This window comes from Convolutriloba macropyga, chromosome 4, assembly GCF_964194025.1.
Source record: "Convolutriloba macropyga chromosome 4, txConMacr16.3, whole genome shotgun sequence".
In the NCBI taxonomy this organism is placed as follows: domain Eukaryota; kingdom Metazoa; phylum Xenacoelomorpha; order Acoela; family Convolutidae; genus Convolutriloba; species Convolutriloba macropyga.
The window spans coordinates 45,310,938-45,325,063 of record NC_134471.1 but is presented as its reverse complement, the minus strand read 5'-3'; the positions used below and the strand labels follow the sequence as shown (position 1 = coordinate 45,325,063).

At 36.9% G+C, this 14,126-nt stretch overlaps 1 protein-coding gene across 1 annotated transcript in view; it reads left to right on the top strand.

The window, feature by feature from the left end:
- LOC142337704 (E3 ubiquitin-protein ligase RNF185-like) overlaps positions 1–14,126 on the top strand; it is a 464,852-nt gene that overhangs the window by 256,152 nt on the left and 194,574 nt on the right. The gene's annotated exons all lie outside the window — the stretch shown is intronic.

Here is a 14,126-nt window from a genome sequence, read left to right as displayed (position 1 = left end):
GATTATTTAAGCCAAATTAACACATCTCACATGCAATTCTTTTAGTTAAATATAATTACATGTAAAACTTGAAAAGACACACACGTTTTAAAACTGACATGCGCATAACGAACAATGGATCCCTGAATAAATACAGGGAACAATACAAACTCCAATAATTTCGATACAATCAAATTTGAAATAAAAACTACAATCCAAAAATAAGTAATGATAAGAAGAACAGTAAAAACCAAAAACAGAATATTCGAAATTCTGAAAAACTAACTGGAGTCAACATTGTTTGACATCCAAAACTGAGAAAGACTTTATTTATGAAAGTGAATAAATACCTAAATACTAAATTCTGATTGGTTAAAAAAGATTAAATACTTTCCCTTAATTGTTTAGCTATTTCCCCTTCACTCTTTTAGTTGGTTCCTATTAGAGTCAGACTTGGTATAATAATAAAGTATATTTCTCTCTTTCTCTACTCCGCTCTTGTTTAGTATTGAGATATACGTTAGACTTTAGCATTGGGGCCCGTGCATCGTTTACTGAAGCTCAGATAGAAAAGTAACAGACTAGAGATATAGAACTTTTGTTAGTCAGGTAAGCCTTAAGATTATACTATATACTTGAGACACCAAAAGACCTCAGTAGAGTAACCTCGCAGGGTAACCTTACTCCGAGACACGTCTTATAACACATAATTCGATTATTATAAAACCCATAATAAGAACGAACCAACTTTATCCCAATTCCACTCCAACTAACAAGACTTCGAAATACTAACAAGACACCTTTCCACAATAAACCAAATTCCCGCAGACCATCGACAGAAAAAATTGAAAGATAACCCTAAATGGAAGATATTACAACCAACAAAATCTCTTAACAACTAACAATTACCAATAACGCAAGAGTTCCAGAGCTCTTTCGGGATTTCCGCAAGACTCAAAAGCGTCCTTTTCGCCATTTGTAAACTAAAGCAGGTCATCTTATATCTTGATACGACTAATTTCAAGATATGACTGAATATAGAGGAGTTCATTACAATAAAACCTTTAAGAATCGTTCGGTTTTTATTTTGTTGATTCTTGTGGGTTGCAACTATGTAGAATCGTTTAAATTATACTAGCATCTAACATTCCCAAAAACCAAATCACGTGTACACGACTTTATACATTAAAACACATTCAATTTTGATTGCTCTTTTGTAGGCGTTTTTTTTTAAACTTGATTGAAGAGCAGCGTCTGTACGGATTACAACTTGTTTGTCGCATAAACATAGGTCATTTTTCACGACATCGGTTAAGTCATTTATGAAACAGATAAACAACAAGGGGCCAAGATTGAACCCTGTTTGTCTCACCTAGTTATTGGTAATGGTGTAGACAAGCAGTGGTCAACGCATACGAATTGCGAGCGAGCGACCAGTTTAATACAAAGAAATGAACTTGAAAAAGTTATTGCGATGCCAAAAACTAGCTCATTTCTCTAGGAGGAAGCTGTGGGAGACACAATCGAAAGCTTCAGTAAAGTCTAATTAACAAACATAGAAGTCGCTACCAGAGTCGTAATATTGATATAGGTTTTGCACAAAGAGTAAAGGCTGTAATATTAGAGACCTGTGTTTGATAAGAAAACCAAAATGTGAGTAAATAAAAGGATGTCGCACCATCGGCTAGAGGTTTGAGTACATGATTCTCTCAAAAGCCATTGAAATTTTGGTGAGGTTACTGATTGGTCTATATAAAGATAGATAAACTTTGTCGTCTTTTTGTGAATTGAGATCATCACCGCTATTTTCCAATGCAGGGGAAATGTGCTATTGATCTTAATGGGATTAAACACTTTGAAAATTGTAAACGGTTTCTTAGAAGCAGTTCTAAGAAATTGTCCAGGAGACTTGTCAAGACAAAACCAGGGCTCGATCCGCTCAAAGCGAAATTGATTATGTTATGAACTCTATACGAGTAATCTTTGAAAACCTGATCGCATTTTGTGAATACCCAACAGAAATAAGGTGAAAGACTACCGCATTCCCCTGGGGAGTAACTAACTTGAGGTCACCGCTCGGCATAATAGCTGGGAAGGACGCACTTTTTGAAGTGTCTTGCTAAGTTCAAAGCGGTGCTGAGTACCAGAGTAATTGGATAAGCACTTTTCAATAAAGATGGCAGTATTGAGCGCTCGATGGCGTCTTCGCATAATTTTGGGAGAACTTCCAGCTTTTATAAAGAAAGCACTGACCAGCTCGAGTACGCATCTCTTATTAAGACAATGCTTCGTATAGCTGTGAATAGAAAGGTAAAGAGTCTTCTCCGAAGCCTAATCTACTACTACAGGCTTTATACGGACGTGGCTGCGATGACGAATTCTTTGCTTCTCGTTTAAGAAAAGTATGTCCATTTGATTGAATCCGCTCAAAATAAGAACGGGTACGCCGCATTTCCGAAACTTCTTATATAGATATGAATGAATATATAAACCTTAGTAGTCTTACATATTCCCTGAGCTGACCTAAACAAGCTGGAACTTAAAAATTTTGCTTGCAAGTAAGTTGAACTGTTTGTTTATTTCATATGTTTGTTAGTAATAAAACGTAAGGGCTTTGATCGGTTTTTGCAATGTAAAACCGACGATTTCTTATGTTTGAATCCGAGAAAATTCTCAACACGGGAATTAATAATTTTGAGTGATGAAGATAAAAAACAAATTCACGTTTTCCGTTTGTGTGAAAATTTGTGCTCCTTATTTGTTTTTTTTATATTTCATGTGAAATTCAATTGTTGAGTCGATAAAGGCATTCTTTAGTTTGGCTTCCATGATTGCAAATAAAAAAGGGCCGAGTTTCATTGCACACTTTCGTTGTTTTATTTGTGCGCCTTAGGTTTCATAACTGTTTAGAAATCGCGTCCTTTCCTTATTTACATGAAAGTATTATTTTCAACTGTCTAGGTGTATATTTTATGTGGAGATATACACAGGTATGTGCTCCCTATTAAAGAGCTGAGAAAGCATCAAGTCTCACTGCTCCTCTTAGTTTTATGTTAGCAGTTTCAAAGATTTCCTGACAAAACATTTTTTTGGATCTTTTCCGTTTCCCCCAGTACGTTATGTTCCCCCAATTGAAGCGCTTGCGTCATTACAGGTTAAATCGTTATGTAAAAAATACAGCTGCAGAGAAGAATGAATTGTCAATTAAAAACTAAATTGATAAAAAAACGAACGTTTTCGAACATTGCGTTCATCGTCAGGTTTAACAATCGAATAAACTTTTTTTACAAACTATAAAAACTTGTCCTTGGTTCTATCTACTGAATTCTAAGAACTGAGTTAAAACAACAACAACTTTTTGAAATTACTTACAGTTAAAATCACATTTTCATTTATTACACCAAAATTATTTCAATCTTTTTTCTGGAGTTTTTGAAATTCCCGGGTAAATTGTTTCCTATTCCTGAAAGGGAGTTTTTACTTTCATTCCTATGTGTTGTTTTCCTTTACTTATTGGGGTTGACAAAATTTCGAATTAACATGTATTTGAATAATTTTGAATTCCAAAAGTCAAATATTTGGCGTTTGAACTAATACTACAGTGTCGATTCCCACCCCCGGTAATTGTCGCATGTATTTAGTTGCGTTTTAAGCATTCTGATGTAGATAGCTTCTATTTTCGCCCACAAGAGAATCTTTCTTCTGATGCTCCAAAATTCTGGTGGTAACATGTCGGCTGGTTTGGCCAACATAGATGGAAGTCCATCCATTATATGTAACATTTTATACCACATGCTACTTCAGATTTTTTTTTGTCAAAACATGATTTCAGGATGGGCAAGCAAGTTTCTTAATTTTCTCGTGAAAAAAATTTGGAAATCACACAATTTTTTTAGTGTATTTGTAAAAGTTTGAGTGATTTTTCCCCTGTATTGAACAAAAAATATCGGTTTAGGCTCATTTTTGTTGACACTTTAAATTGTTTTGAGATTTTTTTCATTTTTGGGGTGGTTTTGCTGTAACTTTTTCCTTCGTAACTATTTTATCCAACGTTCCATTAACACTACTTGAAGACCACTGAGTTGCATACTGAGTTCCAATCCAGATCTCCTGAATTTTCTTAAGAGCTATATCAAAGGATTGCCAGTCACTGGTAACATTGAAAATCCTATATACAGTACCTTGAATCACATTTTTCTTCACGGTGAACAGCTAAGGAAATTTAAGATTATGCCGGTATCAAATGATTTTCGATACCAATGACAGCTAACTTTTCTTTCATCTTTTGCGTTTATGTTCAGATCTAGGAACGCTAGGTCTGCATTACCGTTGGGCGTCTAAAGAGTGAATTGTAAGTCTTTGCAAAGAGAATTTGCATAATCAAGGTACTCAAGAGTAATCCCCTTGACGGTGCTCACTATGTCTTCCACATACCTCTCGAATAATTATAATTCCTATGTTTCCTCTGTTGTACCTTTTTGTGCGCACTTCCTGCATATTTTTATACTCCGTGTCGGTGTTACCTTGGCATTTTACATGAAACCAGTTTTTTGCATCATTAGCACTGGACTCTTTTCCTCCAAAAAACGGCTCGGTTACAAATAATTCACATTCGCTTCATGTCAGAAGTTTTGTTCTCCCTTCCCTCATTTGGTCTCCCTCATTTTAAAAGGATTTTTTAAGAGTTCATCCTCAAATTGCTAAAATTAGCGCTAGCTAAGCACCATTGGCTAAACCGTCTGATTGAGTGTACTGAGTGCACCACTTTTTTTTCACTTAATTTGAACAATCTTTACATCTCAAAAGGCTCTTCATAGCTTACCGCGTTACTGTAGTACAGTTCTGTAAGCTCAATTTCAATTGCCTCCTCAAACTGTACATTGGTGTACAAAATTTTTTCATCGAGAGATATTATTAGCTCATCTTCCTCCAAATCGGTAGCCTCCAAAGCGGCCTGGCATCAGTAGAGTTAGCCTCAGTATTTGCATCTGGTAAACTCTGGAAAAGGGGAGCGAGAAATTTATAGAGGTTCTCGTAACTGCCACTGGGTGTTGACAGAAGAGGCCGAAGCGGAGTACCGTTTTTATGTACTTTAGCAAGTCCAGAAAGCCTGGCCAGTTGCGACTCAGTTTTCCTGAGCCTGTGATAAATCTTTTCAGTTATCTTTCCCTGTTTCATGAGCTGATGCAAACTGCTATTTATCAGTTTTGCAGTTTTTATGGTTAGATCGTCACTTTCTCCAATCTATTTCACATAACTTTTCACCATTAGTGTTGTTCTCCCTAATGAGATCTCATTTCTTTTCTAATGCTGTACATAATTGGCGATAAAAGTTCTTCTTTCATCTCTTTCCAGAGAATGTCCCTACCCTCCAAGTTTTTCATCGAACAATCTACGGCCTTGTTCCGCACAAAATATTCTTTCCTTAGGACTATATACTGAAAACTGTGCACCATTTGTTTTGAAAAACTTTGTTTTTGGGATTTCAATTCTTCAAAAAATCCAAAATCATATCATTATTGTTACAGTTTTTCAAAAATATATTCGATATTTACAGTTTATTAGTAAAATTGAAGATTTGACATAAATTAGGTTTTGTTTTGAGCTATTGTTAAGCCTGAGAATGTATCTGAGCCATGGTTGTGGTAGAATTTCGCACATCATAGAAGCTCGCTGAAGGACAGTGTCTAACTGAACCCTTTTGTTCAGGAGATACACTCTCGTTCTGTGCTCCTTCTAACAGTGTTACCCTTGCTCTCACCTTCATCTGTTGTTCTCTGCGTTTTTCGGCCAATTATTTTTATTGGGGTTAAAAGAAAGTCCAGGGACTGTTGCTATCTTTGTCAGAAATTCCTTCTTTTGCCTTTATTGAACACTCTTTACCGCGTAATGGAGTTAGCTGGATGCTAAAATATGAACCCTCCTGTCTATCATTTCCGAAAATTATTAATTTTTTTGCTTTCTCTTGCCTTTTTAGGGCCCGTTAAAGATGGAATTGACAATGGTTAAGGCTGCCGAGAAGAAGAAATTGTCCATTTAAAATCAAATTGATTTAAAAAAGCGAGCGTTTTCAAACATTGCGTTCATCATCAGGTTTAACAATCGAATAAAATGTTTTGCAAAGTATTTAAACTTGTATCTGCCTCTATCTTTTGAATTCTAAGGAATGAGTTAAAAAAACGAATTTTTGAAATTGTTTACAGTTGCAATCATATTTACAACATTTTATTTACATATATTACACCAAAATTTTTCAAGATTTTTTCTGGAGTTTCTGTAATTCCCGGGTATATTGCCTCCTATTCTTAAAAAGGAGTTTTTACTTTCATTCCCATCTGTTGTTATCCTTTACTTGTTGGGGTTGACAAAATTCGGAATTAACATTTACCAGAATAATTTTTGAGTTTAAGTCAAATATTTCGCATTTGAAATATTACTTCAAGTGCAGAATTATTCAAGTGTGCCAAACACTGGCAAGAGTCGGGGGAGCGCCCGGGTTGAATTTTTCCGCCAAAAATTTTGTAAGAGTGGGGCTGCAATGGGAGGATTTTTTAGGAAAATGCAGCTCAAAACTCTTAAGTCTTTTTGGGCTGCATTGGGCTTCCAAGGGGGGTAAAATGATGTAAGAGTGAGGGGGTAAAAGACAAATTAACCCCCCACTCTTACATCTTTTTTGGTCTGCCAAGGGGGGTAAAACGATGTAAGAGTTCGGGGGTAATTTGTCTTTTACCCCCTCACTCTTACACCATTTTACCCCCCTTGGAAGCCCATTGCAGCCCAAAAAGATGTAAGAGTTTTGAGCTGCATTTTCCTAAAAAATCCTCCCATTGCAGCCCCACTCTTACATCATTTTACCCCCTCCCCCCTTGGCAGCCCAACTTTTACATCATTTTACACCCCCCCCCCCTCTGGCAGCCCAACTCTTACATCATTTTACCCCCTCAATCTTACATTATTTAGCCCCCATACCAGAAGACTGCCAGTCCAGAACCCACAACCTCTGTACACTCAGCTGCGTTGCCTTATCCTCCAAACCATCAAATCTTGTCCAACTCTTGACGGTCTATATATATGAATAATACTTGTTAGAATTGCCCCATCTCAACAAATTACCCCCTCACTCTTACATCGTTTTACCCCCTAAGAACAAATTACCCCCTCACTGTTACACCATTTTATACCCCTTGGCAGTCCAACTCTTGCATCATTTTACCCCCTCTGGACAAATTACCCCCTCACTCTTACACCATTTTATCCCCCTTGACAGCCCAACTTTTACGTCATTTTACCCCCTCTGAACAAATTAACCCTCACTCTTACACCGTTTTACCCCCTTGGTAGCCCAACTCTTACATCATTAAACCCCCTCTGAACAAATTACCCCCTCACTCTCACACCATTTTACCCCCCTTAGCAGTCCAACTCTTGCATCATTTTACCCCCTCTGGACAAATTACCCCCTCACTCTTACACCATTTTACCCCCCTTGGCAGCCCGACTCCTACACCATTTTACCCCCTCTGAACAAATTAACCCCTCACTCTTACACCATTTTACCCCTCTTGGCAGCCCAACTCTTACATCATTTTACCCCCTCTGGATAAATTACCCCCTCACTCTTACACCACTTTACCCCCCTTGGCAGCCCGACTCTTACATGGCAATTTCAGTCATGGGTGGGGTAATTCCTGAAAAGTCCTCCCATTGCAGCCCACTCTTACATGGCAATTTCAGTCAGGGGGTAATTCCTGAAAAGTCCTCCCGTTGCAGCCCACTCTTACATGGCAATTTTATTCAGGGGGGGAGTAATTCCTGAAAAGTCCTCCCATTGCAGCCCATTGCAGCCCACTTTTACATGGCAATTTCAGTCAGGGGGGTAATTCCTCAAAAGTCCTACCATTGCAGCCCAACTCTTACATCATTTTACCCCCTCTGAGCAAATTACCCCTCACTCTTACACCGTTTCACCCCCTTGGTAGCCCAACTTTTACATCACTAAACCCCCTCTGAACAGATTACCCCTCACTCTTACACCATTTTACCCCCCTTGGCAGCCCAACTCTTACATCATTTTACCCCCCCTGGATAAATTACCCCCTCACTCTTACACCATTTTACCCCCCTCGGCAGCCCGACTCTTACATGGCAATTTCAGTCATGGGTGGGGTAATTCCTGAAAAGTCCTCCCATTGCAGCCCACTCTTACATGGCAATTTCAGTCAGGGGGTAATTCCTGAAAAGTCCTCCCGTTGCAGCCCACTCTTACATGGCAATTTCATTCAGGGGGGAGGAGTAATTCCTGAAAAGTCCTCCCATTGCAGCCCATTGCAGCCCACTCTTACATGGCAATTTCAGTCAGGGGGGTAATTCCTCAAAAGTCCTACCATTGCAGCCCAACTCTTACATCATTTTACCCCCTCTGAACAAATTACCCCCACACTCTTACATCAATTTACCCCCCATAGACAAATTACCCCCCACTCTTACATCAAAATGGGAGGATTTTAGGGAGGACATTCGACCCGGGCGTAAAAATATAGCACGTGCGTCTGGGGGCAGCAGATAATGTGCACCCACTAAGCGGGGGGGGGGGGGCACAAACGGAAAAGATCCGATTTCGTAAAGGTACAGCATCTTTAGCTCGCAGGTGTGCTTCTTCCGGTGTCCTAAAATCTGTGATGTTACTATCCCTGCTCCATCTGTTTTACGGAGTTTTTCTTAGGTAATGTTTGGTGCATAATTTCCAATAACATTTCCAGCTGGGTAATTCTGTATGTTGCAGGTGGCACGAGCTCTGTTCTGTTTGAGCAGCTGGTTAAAATTTTCGGATCTATTCTGTTTCGTCCCCTAATGTTTTTTACGCCCCCAGTTACAAATTAAATGTTGTTATATAGAACCTTACTGTGTAGAAAAATAGCACGTGCGCCTGAGGAGCGTAAAAAATATAAACCCACAAAGCTGGAGGGGGGAGAGTAGATACAATTTTCATTAAGCTAGGTCCCCACTTTTACTATTTGTTGCTAAAAATTTTTTTAAACATGTAAATTACTCAGACTATAACCCTATGGTTAGATATCTACATGCTCTAAAATGTTAAATAAATTAATCAGCATTGTTATTAAAATAATAATCTTCAAATTGTGGCTGTTCGTTTTCATAGGTAAAAATAGGATTTGAAGGCTCCTATTTGTCTATTAACGAGTACTTTCTTGTGTTGATCGAGCAAAACCTCGGTTGAAACATTTTTAAAGCAAGTTTTACTGTTGAAAGTTCCTATTGAAGAGGGCAATTTGTTCCATTTTTGAACGCTTTTCAAGATTAAGGAATTGTTACTCCACTTCGTTTTCTTTTTTATAATATTTTGATTTGTTCTCTTGTTCTGTCTAGCGTTATGGTGACTAGAAAATATTTTTTTAAATTTTCGGATGTTTCTCATTGTCTTATGTCTGTTTGTAGCTTCATTAGGCTTACTTTTGAGATAAACAATTCGGCTGGCAGGATACGATCCTTAATGAGAAGATCAATGGAGTGGTGAAATTTTTGACGAAAATGACAAACTTTTATTCCCCAGTTATTTTGTTTGTTTATGCAGTTTTTACTGTAGGAGTTTGAAGGAATACTCCACTATAAGAAACAAGAGAGAGTACAACTGACCTGAAAACATCAATTCTTACTTTCAAAGGTATTTGATTTCTTACAAGAAACAAAAAACAAATTGCATTAGCCATTTTGCTTAAAACTGAGTTCGTGTGATTTTCAAAAGTTAGGATTGAATCCATTTGTACTCCCAGATAACAACATGTATGAGCCGTTTTGATAGTTTCGCCTTTAAAAGAAAACTCTGGATCCGAATTAGTATGATTTGTAAAGAAATGCGTCTCTGTTTTATCGGCATTTAAAGTGAGTTGATTCTCTGTCAAGTATTTGTCTGTTTGTTCTCTTTTTCCATTTTTGGGGGAATATTTTCATTACGTTCAAATTTGCATATAATACTAGTGTCATCCGCAAATTGAACAACATCATTTTCACCTTCTAGCTTTTCAGAAAAATCGTTGACATATAACACGAAAAATAAGAAGTCCTAACACAGTTCCTTGTGGATCACCATGATTAATAGTTATTTTATCTGATAAGTCAATACCCAGTTTTACGCATTGTGTTCAATTTTCCTGAAAAGATTTGAAATTGTTGATTGAGAGGTTGAAGTTTTCAGCTTCCTTGAGAAAGACGTCATGTGAAATTGAATTGAAAGCTTTTGCAAGATCCAAGAACACAGAACCTGTGTCGTTGTTATCTTCCATATTTCCTACAATTTTTTCAATGAAGTAATGCACAGCATCAGAAGACGACTTTTGAGATTGGAAACCGAATTGTTTTTGGATCAAGGGCGCAAATTTTTCAAGATATTCTACCAACTGATTAAGTAAAAGCCTTTCAAAAACTTTTGCGGAAGTTGGTGTTACAGAAATTGGACGATAATTAGTTAAAACAGAAACATCTTCTTTCTTGAAAATTGGTGTGATGTGCGGATCCTTTAGAATTGTTGGAAAAACTTTTTTTTGCATACAATTGTTAAATTTAATCTGAAGATGTGTCCCAAGAGCATATTTTCCGGACTTCAATGCCCAAGCATTGATGTATCCCGGCCCTGGTGCTTTGTTGTTGTCTAGATTGTCAATAATTTTCTAGATTTCCCTCAAAGTAAAAGGTTTAAAGTTAAACTCTTGAAATTTTCGCTCTATTTTTTCGACGTTCAATGGAACAATCTGCCCTCTGTAGATGCCCATTTTGCTGAAAACTGTTGAAAGCGTTACATATTGATTCTTTGTCTTTCGTATTTCTACCATTCTCAGCAATTGCAGTGATGTTTGGACTGTTGTTTTTCTTTCCGACTTTTTTCTTATTGAATTTCCATTTCTTTTTTGAGGTTTCAATTTTCTTTAAAAAAATCCACTGAAAATTGATTTTGTGCTTCTTTTAACTTTCGATTTACAAGGTTGCGATAATTTTTAAGTGACACAAATGATTCACCACATTATGTCAATTTGTAGTCATTGAAGTAACGATGTTTCTCGGCAACTAAATGTTGAATTTATTTTGTCACCCAAGGTTTTTCTGAAATAATTTTTTTCTTATATTAGAATCAAATTTCTTCTCTGTTTTTCTCGAGCATTGTCAAAAAAATACTGTTAAACTCTGCAAACATTTCATCGCAGCTTCTTTGTTGATAAGCTGTTCTCCAATCTGCAAGAGTAAGATCTGCAAGAGTAAGATCTCTATTAAATTTTTCATCGAAAATATTTTTTGTATCTCGGTTAATAAAATACTTCTGTTCTTCTTCTAACAAAAGAAATTTGCTCTGAAAAAAAATAAATTATGATCAATATCGAAATGAGGTAAGCAGACTTTCCAACGAGTGATTTGCTCATTAGTCGAAAAACAGTGATCTATCAAACTTCTTTTATTGTTGCTTATGCGTGTAGGAATATCAATGTTAGATAACTGTAATCCCAGTCCCATCGCAAATTTCTGAAGACTTTTCTTCCCATTTACACTCAACATATCAATTTTATAATCACCAAATAAGAGAATATTATCTTTAGCTGAGAACGCAATAGAAACCTCTGCGTTTAATTCGTCTGAAAAGAACTCACCCAGGCTTTGATGTGGACGATAGCAGATATTAATGAGAAATTTTTTCGTTAATGGGTTGCCTAGTTCCAGCCACAAACTTTCAAAAAGCCTCGCATCAGCTAACTCAAATTCTCTTCTACGTTTACAATTTATGTTCTTAGGAATCCATATTCCTACATCCCCACCCTTAGCTGCTCCTGTTTGATGTGACCGATTTTTATGCAAAAAACTGTGCTCCGCGCTGAGGTTTATTTTCAAGCTTTGATCTTCGCTCATCCAAGTTTCAGTACTATAACAATAGCTTCCGAATCCAGCTGCTGGAGCAAGTTTGATATATCTTGATGCTTATTTTGTATGCTGCGAGCGTTGAAAAGTAGAAATTTGATGCCATTTTGAGCGTCAAATATAGCATCATCTTTGAAATGTTTTTCATAAAGCATTTTCAGTTCATAAGTTTGTTTTCTCAAATCTAGCTTTCTTAGATTTTACTTAATTTCATCAATCTTATCTTGCAGAATAACTTTGCATGGCGCTTCGCATAGCTTCCATAACCTAATTAACCGCCGTTATTTTAGGTTGTTTAGCTACTTTCTTTTTTTTCCTAAGCAAGCCCACTGTTTATTGTATCCAAACACAGCTCTTAAAGCAACAGTCTTTACATTCGTTGTTTAATTCTCGGCATGGAAATCTCTTTGATTTGGAGCGCCTATTGTGATCATGCATGATTTCGGATTTTGAAAAAAAAATTGATAAACTAGCTTGAAGATACATTAGACACTTAACCATGGATCCTAAAAAGGGACCTGTGGAAATTTGGTTTAAGAGCAAATCAATTACAGCTGCAATATCTACTTTATAAAGGTATCACAACTAGAGCCTTTTTCTTAATTCTTTTCAATTAAGTTAGTCCTGTGGTCTTTTTTGATGCAATTTTTTGCTGAACCAATTTTTTGTCTTACCCTTATTCGTCCTCAAACCTGATAAACAGGTAGAGCCCGGAGGGCATTAAGTGACTGAGCAGCTCTCTGAGAGCCCCAGGCCTGACTAGTATCTAGGATTGCAATTCACCAAAACCGTTAATAGGAGCTAGTTTCATGATGTGCAGGGCGGTTCTTATTCATAAAAGTTAGCACTGCATCCGCAATTTGACCCCCTTACCCTGTCCACCTTTTTCCACCTGGTTATTTTGACCCCTTCTCTTCCAACCGTGCCAACCCTGCCCCACCATTCAGCTCACCCATCCCCTGATGCTAGCATCCCTAAGCCGCAGCTGGCTACTACCGACGCCAACCGCTCGCCGGTCGTTTGAGAGCAATTTGCCTTATAAGAAAGAAATAATTTCGTTATTGTGATACAAATCACCAATAAGCAAGGACAGATAACGAGATATTTGGATCTGCTAATTCAGTCTGCTGCCTATTACAAAGTAACAATAATCATTTTTACATCTATAATAGATTAAATACCTAGCGTTGTTTCTATTTAAATTCAGTGCATCTCGAACTAACAAACAATTGGAGTAGCATTAATGCGAAGTTCAGCGAGGAAAGAAATTTGTGACTTTAAAAGATGACCCAGAGATTGACTGGTTATACTTTTGCTGTCGAGGTAAATTTTTGATTTTCAAATATCTAAGATGGTTGATTTTTATTTGAATATGAACCGTGTTAGTTCATAATTATTGACTAACTAGGAGTTTCGTAATCGGTGGCTAAAATGAAATAATTTGTTTCCAAAAGACAAATCGAAGTTTGATGAAATAATTCCAGTTTTACCTAGTCTGTTATAAAGTTCAGCACCTCGAAACCGAATTGAATTTTTATCGATCTTTCGTTTACAAAAGGGCTCTTCTAAGAAGATCAGAACTTCTGGTTACCCTTATTAAGATCACTCTTTTATGAAGTGAATGAGCTTAATTACCTTCTTTAGTAACAGAGACGTATGTTTTAAAGACGAGTAGCTTGCACACTGGTTTCACTTTATTGGAGTTCAAGTACAATGTTGTGTCTGCGGATAATGATTTCAGATTCACCTGAACTGTTTCTAGATTTAGTACTATTTTTTCTTTTCGAGTCAATTATTGATTGCTACATTATCTGATTCAATTTCTTTGGCAGTACATCCTATGGTGTTCAAATAGCGATTAGATATTGCGATAAATTGTGTGAAAAGCTTTCTTCATGTCTAGAAAAAAACGTTTGAGGAGCTCTGTCTATTCTCACTTTCTCAGTAAGTTCAACTAATGCCTCAACTGTACAATGTTTAGACCTAAAGCCAAATTGTTTACAGTAGAAGAGTTGTCTTGATTCGAAGAAATATTAAGTTTGAGTAAAACAACACGCTCGTAAATTTTACTCCAGGCATTCAGAAGTGAAAATGGCCGATAGTTGTTTTCTTTCAGTTTGCAATCTCCTATATGTAGGGGTAAACTTTTACTTTTGCCAATTCTTTTTGGGACAATTCTCTCTGAATTGAAAAATTGATCAAGGAGACTGAGTTTTGTTTTATCACTT